A 12,839-nucleotide genomic window follows, 5' to 3' on the forward strand; every position below is an offset into this window, starting at 1 on the left:
ACTGATGAAAACTAAAGATCACCATCTTTTAGTTTCTTTTGTTCATGTGTAGGTTGTTCTTGCCAAGTATCTTGGGGATGTTAACATTTTAATTTGTTTAAAACCGGTAATTAAAATTCTTACATGTTTTAATCCTATCTGCAGTGGAAAATGTATAAGCCAGTCAGAATTTCTGCTGTTTTAATGCTGCTGTAGGCCCAAATGGTGTTAGAGTTGATGGAAAGTGGCAAAATGGCTGTTTGCTGTTTTTCTGATCAACTGAGCCCAAGCTAGGAAGGAGGTTTTTATCCTCTGGTTAACTTAGACCAGGGTCTACCCTGCCATAAAACCTTTCAACAGATGCACTTAATTCTAACATGCTGTCACATATGACCTGATCTAGATAAGCTTAATCAGGAGTAATATGCAGCTCAGCATACTGTTTGAAATATGCTCAGTGCAAAGAGGGCAAAGTGAAAGAGTCGCCGTAATCTCTCTGACATGGTGTTTCACATCAATACATACATGTTAGAATAATATATCACTGTTTAACTTCAGAGATTTCCTGAGTCTCTCAGGTTTGCCTTCTGACCGATGTGCACCCTGAGGGGGACACTGCTCTCAGGCAGGCTCGTCTCCCAGCTGTGTCTCTGCCAGCTATTGGAGGTTACCACATTTGAACCCCTCATGTGGACATTCCCTAACCCTCCTCTACCAAAAAAAAAAGCCCAGTTGAACTTAAATGGTCTGAAAACAATGCCTTTGCTAACCTGGCTCATTTTAACTGAAATGGGTTACAGAACACACACCCAAGCAGCTAATTCTGGAGCTGGGAAAAAAGCAGTAATAAACGTTTGGGGGGAGGCTGGAAACATGAACCTCTACAGCTGGCACAGCTGCAGCCAGACAAAGACGAGTGATCAAACCCTTGTTTCATGGTTAAGGATAAAACAGCAGATGAGCACAGGCAAAATATTAAAATTTCATTTAAAAATAATAATTAAAAAAATCAGTAATGCAAAGAAATTCAGACATGAGCCTGAAATTCTATCTCAGCTCATAGCACATTGCACAGATGTTTTGTAAGTGCACTAGTGAGTGCACATGTAAGTGCACATTGCACATTGTAAGTGCAACTAGTGAGTGCAGGATGCAGATTCTTCACACTTATTCTTTCGACTAAAGAAATGTGATTTTTCATTCAGAATGTTGGTTTCAAAGAGAAATAGACACCGAACATTCTCTTTTATCCCTTCATCAAAAAGAGGCAAAATAAATGGCACTGACCTAAATCAGACATGGGGCAAACACAAATGACGTGCAGACTCCCAAAACACATTTTTCAATGCACTTAATAACTGATTACAGCATTTTGTATTTGTATGCAGCCCTTCCAGTAAGAACTGCTGAGCAGTGTCAGATTTTGTAGCAGATTTAGTGCGTGTAAGTGGAGACAAGGATGAATCCACTAATTCTTGATTTAATTTCCCAAGGGTGTTAAAAAAGGAAATCTGTCTGAACTTCGTGGCAAATCACATGATGGCTTCTGGAAACTGGAATCAAAGTGTCTGGCAGGAGAGACACATCGCATCTGGATTTACCAGCGCCTCTTATGCTTGGCAATCAAACACTCCCACGTGAGGCTATCAAGCTGGACATCTCCTTTAGTATCTACCGGTGAGGACATCTCACAGCTGTTCTACGTGGGTGAAAATAATTGTCCAGACTGCAAAGGAGCAAAGAGTCAGGACCTTCAGACTCCCTCCAGAGCAATGAACAGAAACAACACTGCTGCTTCTCCACTGCTAGACACTATTCTGCACTGTGGGGGCTGCTGGTCTGTACCAGGCACGTCTGACTGACCCACCCCTACCCCGGGAGGTCCCATCTCGCAATGAAACCGCAGTGAACACGGGGGAGTTATTTCCATTTGCTGAGGTTTCTGCGAGGAAGAAGAGGGGAGGGCTGTTTGTTTACGTGTGGGTTTTGTTTTATTTCCATTTTGCCTGCTGGATCATTAGGAGAGTAAGAGGGTAATAATCATAAAGCCTCCACCACAACCGCTAGATACTTTTTTGTACCCTGCACTACTCTAATAGTCTGTCTGAGGAATTACACACATGCACTCACTTTAAGTGCATTCGTGACCTAATTAAGCTGGGAAAATATAACTGACAAGAAGGTTCTCAGCCTTTCCTTTTATTTCCATTCACATTGCTACAATAAGAAATCATATTTATTTTTTTTTTAATATCTATGTGTTTGTGTGTCTATTTACTTCTCTTATGCGTGTGTTTGTGGTGGGAACTGCACTTCTCAAAGGCCTGATAAAAGTGACATTAACTCTGGGTGAATTGTTGCATTAAACTTTTACTGACACCAAGAACACCAGAAAAAAAAAAAAAAAAAAGGAAAAAAAAAAAAGAAAAAAAAAGCTTGGGAAGGATTTGCTCCTTTCTTTTAAGACTTAGGAGACTCTTCAAGCAAAATAGTATATTTTAAATTATAGTTTGGCCATATGTGTGCGTAGTAGATGAGTGAAGGTCTACATTTTGTTTTGTTTTGCTTTGTTTTTTATCAAATCAATGATATATATCAAATATACTCAGTAAATTTTCCACAATGTCAGAAGCTGCTGAGGGGTTCAACTAGGGTGAAATAACTACCTTTTAAGGATGACTACGTATGAAAAGTCAGTGGCAAAAGTCACAGTGGTTTGAGAAAAGTCATATCTGTTTACCTTTTAGTTTTGTTGGAGACATAGGGCTTTGCCATCAACTCTTTTCTGTATTCCTAATGTCCTTAAAAGGTGCTATTTGCCATGAAGACATTACATGCAGAAAGAGTGCATTTTTCAGGCCTAACTTGTGAGTCATTTCTCATAAATGCACACATTTTACTGGAGGAGAGACTTCACACCAGACTAATAGCAAAAAAATTTAAATGATAGGAACATTATGGGATCTGTGGGCAGGAACTGGCTGAGGAAGCATAACAAAAATAGGACCCAAGCTCATACTTTGCTATTAAATTTGTGTATTCAAATAATTAGTAATTTTTGCTATTTTGATAAGACTAAGAAAATGCAAATATATTCTTGTTTTTTCCCCCAGAATATTTAGAGATAATTTTTCCTTATATTTTAAATAGAAATAAGACATATGAAGCTTTAAAAATATGAACTAAATGATATTTAGTTTTCAATAATTCATTTTAGAAGACTGACTGTTTTCAAAAGCAATAGTCACTTTACCTTTGTTACATTTTACTTGGCAGACTCAGTTGGCATAACTAAAATTAAATGTTATCAAAATATATTAACTTATGAATCAAGTATTTTTAAATCAGCTATTAATAAAGGTTTTAAACAGTTTGCATTGTTAACGATAAAAGCACACCAATTCACCCCATGCTTAGGAAAACTTCACAGAAAAATACACTTTTCCAAGAAGAAATGCCACAGAAGAGCAGGGATGGAGATAATAGTTTAAATATGATCTTCATCACTGGAAACGTGAATGATTGTGAGGAGGTTTTTCAGAAAACAAGATCATCAAAGACTGCAAGGCAGAATTAGTGATTTCTTCACTGAAATATTAAATGGAGCACATCTCAGTAAGTACACAGCAGTCAGTACAGAGGGAAACTGCAGGAGAACAAAGGTGCAGATTAAAAGCTTGTGCTATTCACTACTTCAAATCACCAAAGGCGAAACACAGTGCAAAGTTTCATTTCAAATATACCAATACAAATATCTCCATCCACCTTATTCCATGCATGTTAGACAAGTGTGAGAGGCAGGTTCACTGAAAGAAGAGGAGAACAGGCAGAGACACCCTTCATGCAGAGAGCATCAACTTTGAGTCTACAAACCTGTTCTCGTCAGGCTGGTTCCATCCAGCCTAAACCCAGCTTTATCTGCTGCTGCAACCAGTGCTTGTGCAAAACTGCCGCTGGTAAAGATCGAGTCATCTGAGGAGCTACCTACACTAGATCTATGACTAGAAAAGTTACGGTCCTCATCAGACGCAGAACCCCATCCATTTACCATTGAACCTAAAAACAAATGTAGGGGTCTAGTGAGTTGTGCACATTTGATACCTTTTGATCATCTAAAGCTTAAAGACCCAATTAATATGTCCCTTCTCAACAGGAAACCCAAAATTCATTTGACAGAGCTTGGTACAAAAGAGCAATATTCAGCTAAAGCTTAAAGACCCACTTAGTATGTCCCTTCAGAAACCCAAAGTTTATCTGACAGACTTTAGTGTAATAAAGCACTATCAAAGCTAAGAGGGACCTCATTCATAAATTGCTCCACGTAGCTTTGATCTTGTAAACAAAATGATACATATTCTCTACAAACGTGAAAGCTCCATAATAAGTTCTTTTGAAAGTTAACAGATCTTTCCTGGAATCAAAATGAATCTGATGGTTTTGTTTTTTCCTTTTTTTTTTAACTTGACTTATTACAAACCAGTATCTAGTTTGATCTTTGCAAAACCAAGTTTTAATTTTAGACAGCACATGTGTAAGTCTTGATAGATATAGCTAAAGTCAGACCTAGGTTTCAAGAGCTATCTTGAACAAGACTGGCTTTATGTCATTTTGTCAGCTAAAACCTTAAAATAAATGAGCAGCTTTAATGGCCTGAAGAAAGCTGATCTAAAGTAGTTCATTCTAGTGGATTAAAGTAACTTTTTTAAAAGGTTAGAAAGTAATTAAGATTTGAGAGCAGAGCAAATATATGCTCAAATTTAATACTGAGTCAGTCGCTAAGCCAACACTGGCCCCATGGAACCTTCTAACTATGGATTACCATCCCTGCAGGAGATGAAAGTGATAACAACATCATAAAAATGCAGTCAAAAAACCAGACACCTGAAAAAGCATATGAAAGAAATATCGAAATCTTGACATAACCAGAATGTAAAGAGCAAAATAGTGAAGGAAGGATTAATTTTATTTGCTCTTCATTTGTATTTTCCCAGGAATGGAGTAGCTGTGCTAATGAGTTACCAAGTCCAGTTGAGGTGCAGAGCTAACAGATACTTCTGGGAGCTGAGCTACTGCAGGGCATTGGGTGGGGCTGTGTAGACACAGAATATTGTTCTGACATAGTACGGGCACCTATCTTGAAATACCTGAAATCTGCTTTTTAACAACAGTCACATGTATATGTTGGAAAAAAAAAAAAAAGCCCCCCCCCAAAAAAAGCCCAGCAAAACCATGAGAATCTGCAGAGAACTGGTTATTAAAGACACAAAGACACATGGGGAGGGATAAATCACGGACCTGATTTAACTACTCAGTCAGCACAGCTGAATTTGTGCAAATGTACATGAGATTTGAAGCAGAACAGTAGCCTTTTTTCAATCCATGTGCAAGAAAGTATTATTGTGTTTAAAACCGCTAAGAAGTAAATCAATAATGACCTGCTTATTAGCATCAAACTGATTGGCTAATTAAATAATGGTGGTGTCAAATATTAAAAACATCCTGCAAAAACGAGTCATGAGCACAATAAATGAATTCTGGAATTCACTACCATGCAGCACCACAAAGCCCAAGAACAATGGGTTATTTTGCGATGCTGCAGTGACCAAAGCTTTTAATGTCAGTGAAGTGGCAGGCTGTAATAACAAAAGCCCATGCACTCCTAAGATACAAGAAAAGAAACCGAAGAGGTCTATGGAGGTCTGACAGGCAGAAAGTGTGTTAAGTGCAACAGAGAGTGACAGAGTTTGATTCTGCTTGCCAAGAGCACACATAAAATTGTTATTTTCCAAACAGACTTGACCTGATGCAGACAGATACAAGGGAGCCCAGATAACAGCAAGGGAAGGCTAACACTGAATTTCCTCTGAGAAGACAGTTTGTGAAGTAACAATCCAAGTGCGATAGGATATCATAGAGAATGGGGAGTAAAGAGGCTTAGCAACAGTTACTGATGATGTATGAAAACAGATACTACAGATAAAACACTTCATGAAGATGTAAGAAAATGAAATGTTATAGCTGAGGACATTTTCAAACAATCGCTTATCGACATGTTCTGCAAAATATGTAAGCACAAGCTGAAACATGAAATATATAACTAGAGCTGCAGATATCAAAGGAGGATACTTGGATGCTAAAAATTTAACATGTATCCCATTAGTTTCAGAGCCCAAGGGTTCTGTGTGATACATTCTATTCTCTATGTAAAACCACATACTGCACAGAACAGTTACTGGTTTTGGTATCATAGTTCATAAGACTATGGATATTTTAAAAGAACTTTGAATTTCCACTTGCTCATATTGCTCTGTCCATTTGCTAACCCCTCAGCTGTTACACAACATACAATATACATTGCAATTTGGATGGGACACTTTCAGGGTATGTCTAGTAGCTATTTTGCATCTACTCTTTGAAGGACTGGATTGTCATTCAATCCAAAAAATAAGCCACGTTTTAAGTGTGAAATATATCAAAAATCTGCAAAAGCCCATAGTGCTCTCTCCTAATATGTGTGAATACAGCTGTTGTTCTACACACTCATAGACATGCCACTTTTTCTAAAAATACCTAAATTTTAATTGCTGTTATCAGACTGCCAGTTTTCTAGGCTAACCCTATAAAAAAAAGTCCTGTTCCTCAACTCCTTCACATTCCCATGGACAGCAAGTATTATCCAGGCTGGGAATAGTGTGCTCTGCCTATGGATCAATCCTCCTTCCCCTCTCCTTCAGCAGCTATGCTAGGAGGGACCTGTGAGGATGGAAGCATATCTCAGTTCTTGGAGGGATGTGAGTTTTACTGAGACATCATGACCTCATCTGGAGTTCTGCATCCAGTTCTGGGGTCCCCAGCACGAGACAGACATGAAATCTGCTGGAGTGTGTCCAGAGAAGAGCCACAAAAATGATAAGGGTGCTGGAAAACTTCTCCTGTGAAGGCAGGCTGAGAGAGCTGGGGTTGTTCAGCCTGGAGAAGAGAAGGCTCTGGGCAGATCTTACTGCAGCCTTTCAGTATATAAAGGGGCCTTATAGAAAAGATAGAAAGAGACTTTCTGATAAGGCACTGGAACAGGTTGCCCAGAGAAACTGTGGAGTGTTCGAGGACAGGTTGGATGGGGCTTGGAGCAACCAGGTCTAGTGGAAGGTGTCCCTGCCCATGGCAGAGAGGTTGGAACAAGAAGATCTTTAAAGATCCCTTCCAACCCAAACCATTCTATGATTCTCTATGAAACCTCTAGTTGCTGGAAGCAGAGGCAAAACTTTTTATAACTGCTAAAGTCAGCAAGATACCCTGAGACACACACAGCACCCACAGCTGTGTGTGTAACCAGGGAGCCAAAGGCAAAATCTCTACATTACTTTTACCAATTCCAGAGCTATTCGGTTTCCCTGCACAAACAATTTCTTTTGCCCAACAGAATTTGCAGCAGTAAAACCCTTTTTGCTTTGACCTGCAGAGGTGTGGACATTGCCCAGAAGGTATGGGAGAGCTGGAGCCCACCCTGGGCCCTTCAGGCCGCCACAGAGCTGTGTTAACACAGCACACATGGTGACTACTCGTTTAAAGGCATCCACTGGCCTCTTGTTCTACAAATCAGATACACATTTGTTTTTCTCTGAATAAAGGCAGAATAGGAGATGCTGACATTCCTTTCAGATCATCTGTGCATTTTGAAATGGGATGAAACAGGCTTTTAGTGTCTCCTTTACATGCAACTCACTATGTGTTTTCCAAGAGCACATTTGAGTTTTTACGCTTTCTGGCAACTGTAAATTTTACTCTTGCTGACAGCAGCAGTAAATGCTTTATGCAGAACAAAATCAGCTCTGTGAAAAGTTGAACTCTGTTTTCTTGCTCCATAAAATATCTCTTGGTGCTAATGCAAACAGAAAGTGTCTTTGCTCTCAGGGAAAGGTGAGGGGAACAGAGGTGCTAGCTTCTAATATAGACTGCTTTGCTACTGCTTTTAGTGGCATTTTGCTGGCAATAAAAAAAAAAAGTTATTTTTCTTTGTAAAGTGTGCTGTTGCTTTACTTAAAAATAAAAATATCTAATGCACTTGTGAAATAAAAGCTGCTCACAGCAAAGCTAACACTTCTGAAAATTCCATTAGATACTTTTCTGCATGTACCAAACTCTGTGTGCTTGCTTAAACTGAAGAGATGATGTCACTGATACTTTCATGTGCATGCATACATGCTTTCCTTCACAAGACCCTCAAGCACATAGTAATGTTGGGTCCCTGCTCCCCTGCAGGGTTTTTTTTGGATGGAACAGGGATGGACTCCTTAGGTTTGTGAAGAATGGGTAACACCCTTGGGGACTGATGCTACTTCAGCTGAAATCAGTTACAGATTTCTCTTAGCTTTTGTACAGGAGAAAGACATTATCCTCTCTTGGATATGTCTGACCACTGCCATGATCACAAAGAAGTGCCCACTGATTTTGGTGAAAGTGATAGAATAGAGGGGGAAATAGTCATTGTACCACCAAAATAAGAATGAATAATAAAAGGGTCTAAATGCAGAATATATTTATGATCACACTTCAAAAACTAGACCTTGTCTCATATTTCACATTATACTTCATCATAAATGCCTGAATAATTAAATGTATACACCTGGAACAAACCCCTAAGTTTTAATTTTTCTTGGGGGGCAGAAAACACTAAACAAAAGGAGGTAAAAATCATGCATACTTATTTGGCACTTCACAGGTCCAACCATAATTAATGCCCTTCATAAACATCTAATGAAAAATGAATTTATGTCACTTAGCCAAATTTATTTCTGTTTGCATTCCATCTTTCGAGATTTTTTTGGTTTCCATATTGCTGAAAGGCACAAAAAATTCTCAAATTTATTCAAGCTGTTAGAAAAGAAATGCACACAGAACATTAAGTAGTTGCTCAAATGTTGCTGAGCAGTAAAATACTATGATAAAGTGGCATCTTGCTGTGTCTCTATTACTTCTTCAGCACTAAAATTAATTTATGATCAGTCATCAATTCATTTACATGTCATTTTATGCTAAATCTATCGTTGCTGATGAATGCATATCCCTAGATCCATTAAGCTAGAGTAAAGTCTGTGCTTTATAATATGACCCTGCTAATTGTTGCATTACCATTTTTATGAGATACAAAAAGTAGCAGTTTCTTATTTTCTGAGCACATATTTAATCCATGAAACACATTCTACCTATTAAATGCAATCTGTCTAACTGCTTATAAAATAGAATCTTTTGCAATAGGTATCCCTAAGCAAATCAATATAAATATTGAGCTCTGCCATGGTAAAATATGGTTCATGAAAATGATATTGTGCAATTTTCAAGAATTATTCCATTTGTGCTCAGACACAACGAATGTAAAACTTTTTCCATACAGACAGTGATCAGTAATTCTTTTAACCAAGACCAAAACATGTCAAATAAGGGATATTATTCCTTGCTGAGCCATTCAGCCTACAGAGATTTTTATAATTTCAGATCTATACAATTCTATTGGAAAAAAAAAAAATTATCCATTTGCTGTGGCACTGTTTACAAGAACATCTCTCTGTTTATGCCAGTTTGTACCAGTTAGGTACAAGAGGGCTTGTTCTAATTTCCATGTTGGTTAATAGGTGTATCTCTCCCCTCAGTTAAAATGCACCAGGACTGAAGATACAACAACCTGCACTACCAGCTTCACTGGTGGTGCTGTGGGAGGAGAAAATAAGGAGGGTAGAAAGAAAACTCCCAAACCATAATACTTAGATGTGAAAAAAACCAAGCCTTGTTCTTAGTGATTTCAGTGAGAGGCAAATTAATTTCTTTTACAGTCATCATATGCAATTGATTAAATCTATTAAAGTAGAATAATATAACAGACTCTTCATGATCATTCATGCCATAACTCTGCACAGCAATTATTAAGGCAAACATTAAACATAAACAAAAGAAATACATATTTCAATGTGTCTCTGAAAGTAAAAAACAACCCTAAATAACTGTGAATTAAAAGTTGAGTGAGCATAAGGTTTACCACTGTTTTCCAGTACTTTCTTTCCTTTTTTTTTTTTTTTTTTAAAAAAAAGCAGAATCAGTCACTAAGTATCCTAACAAACTGGGAACGGAGAAAAAATTTGGCTTTAATTTCATATTCCATCCCACAAACATTCAAACCCAAACCTCCCTCCCCGAGTTCTCTTTGCCATATCTGGAGGATGTTAAGATACAGTCACTGTGCACTCCTCCTCTCTTTGCACTTTGTTATACACGTCAACATTATGTCTCTGCCACCTGCAAAGAGAAAAGCTTAATAGTGCAGATTAAATCCTTGTCTGAATCTTCAGCTAGCTGTAACTAAAACTCAAGGGCCTGGAAGACAACTTGACTTTTAAACAGTTTAAAGGAGCAACACTGTGGTGGCAGAGGAATTTAGTAGTTTGTGCTTTGGCTCACGCAGTGCCAGGGTTTCCCCTCAGAGAATCCCACATTTTGGCACTCAGGAAATGCTGGGTCTCAGCTCAGCCAGGGAGAACAAAGCACCACTTCAATCCAAGAGCATGCTAACAGTACAGGGTGAGGAAACTTGCCCTGCTCCCTGTACAGCAACTCTATTTGAGGGAAGTCTGGATCAAGGGATGTCAGTACAGATTTCTCACAAACACCGAACTCACAAGGCCCTTCAATGAACAGAATGAACAGAAATATTGCTTCATCTGGGTCAGATATCCTCATTTGCCTCCATTTTCAATATAATGTTTAGAGAACTGAAAACATGGTCTATAAATTCCTAGGAAAATGCTGGTTTAAGTCACCAAAGGCTCTGTGAAAAGAAGTAGCTTCATATATTCTCAGTGTAATAAAACAATTTAGTTGTTCTACAGTATTTTAAAAGCAATCAAATTGAAGAATGAGAAACAGCTTGGAAACAATGAAAGCAATTTGCTATACCCTCATTAACACCAGTAAACGCAGCCTGGAAGAGTTAACAGAAACAGATAAACAAAAATTAAGATTCTCTTTTGGAAAAAAAAAAATCCTAAGTATAATAAGCAGTTTCCTTCTACTCCTAAAAAAAAAAAACCAACAAACAACAAGCCCAAAGCAAACCTTCCTAAAAATCAAGGTTTTACCCATGTAGTAAATGAGGAAAAGAGAAGCAGTTTTGTTATTTGTATATTTTGCCATTTTACAGATCATTTAGACTAACACTCTGGGTGTATTTTTGTAAGGCTACAGTTCCCTAATTGTTTGAAGTCAATCTAAGCACTGGCTCTATGCTATAGGGGCAGTCTATCATTCTGCTTCCCTCCCAGCTGCACATTCCCTTCCTGCAGAGCCAGCACACACCTTGCCATGCGGTGAACCAGATCAAGGAACAGATCCAGCTAGTAATTAAACAGGTAAAGGAAAAAGCAAAAGGAAACCCTTCATTTTCACCTGGATGAGGCCCCATCAAGACAGTGGTGGTGATGAGTGGGAGTGCATTAAGTTCACTCCCAGTCTACATAATCAGGTTCTGCCCAATTTCTTCTAAAATAACACAGCAGGAAGTTTTTAACACTCCAATAATTACACTTTTAACACTCCAATAATACAACAAGATTTATAAATATCATAAGAAACTTGAATGTTATTCATAAAAGGTTAAATTATAATAAGTACAAAAGTCTACAAGTTGGAGCAGGAATACAGCTATTCCTTATTTGCTCTAGGTAGGGTGGTCCAAAATATCAGGTGGAGATGCAAATGTGAAATCATTTTCTGATTTACAGATACATAAACATTGGCATATTAATATATACCAAATGAAAAATACATACAAACCTAATTTTTTAAAAATTTATTTATTGCTGTATTACCACAGCAAAACTCTTACTGTATTCCTAATGGAAAGACTTCTGAGCCATTAGTGAAATATGCAAAAATATGCAGAATTATAGCCCAAAGGAGATTATGCTGGAAATTCAAGCAAAGTGACTTAACACACTCATGCACTAATAAGTTAACCTTCTCAATTCAGGGATTTAAACTTTAACTCTATGGCCTTCAGTTGAATCTGGATTTCAAATCACAGCAGCAGAGATACAATTCTTAAATCTTAATTAGATTTGTAAGCAGTCTGGCCCAAGGGTGAAGGAAAACTGGGAAAGTGGGATTAAGCTACACACTCTTTCATTCAACAAGGGAAAAGGAAGAAAATTTATAGGTATTGATGCTCCATCACTTGCATGTTTGCCCAGTGTTTTCAGAACAGCAACTATTACATGAGGGTGCAAAATCCTTGGAATTTCAGAGGTCCAGAACAATGAGATGGAATTCAGTGGCACTATGGTAGTAAGTTGCACTGAACAAGTCTCCCTTAAGGTGCAATTAACAATCAGTATTTGTCTGCTGAGGTCAAAGACTGAAGCAGCACCCATGAGCTATGGACACCGGGACATTTGGGACATTTGGGTCTTTAGTACACCCGCACCTTATGGACACACTATATTATAGAGAGGCCCAAGTTCAACATAAAGGGAAATACACTGATGCTTAAAAAAAGGACTTTATGTATTTGAAAACCAAATGTCTTTCACTGCATTTCTCCAACAGCCATTTTATTCATTCAGATCCTGTGCATTAGTTTAGCACAGCTTTCTAGATCCCCTTTGATGATGCTGGAGCTTTCCAAGGCATGCAAAGGGCAAGAAGCAGTAAGGCAAGGAGGGTCAGAATAATTAAACAGCTTTACTGAAAGGGAACAATTACTAAATTCAGCAATACAAAGTGGGTTTAAAATACACATTTTCCTACATAAATGTAATATTTACTCTAGAAATAAATGTTGTGGTGATCTAACTACACTTACTCTGAAGTCTTTA

General features: G+C 38.0%; 1 protein-coding gene across 15 annotated transcripts in view; it reads right to left on the minus strand.

The window, feature by feature from the left end:
• Nucleotides 1-12,839, minus strand: part of ROBO2 (roundabout guidance receptor 2) — a 1,049,785-nt gene that overhangs the window by 20,600 nt on the left and 1,016,346 nt on the right. The window lies entirely within an intron of this gene.

Source organism: Myiozetetes cayanensis, unplaced genomic scaffold (genome assembly GCF_022539395.1).
Source record: "Myiozetetes cayanensis isolate MyiCay16 unplaced genomic scaffold, myiCay2020 scf5-8, whole genome shotgun sequence".
Classification (NCBI taxonomy): domain Eukaryota; kingdom Metazoa; phylum Chordata; class Aves; order Passeriformes; family Tyrannidae; genus Myiozetetes; species Myiozetetes cayanensis.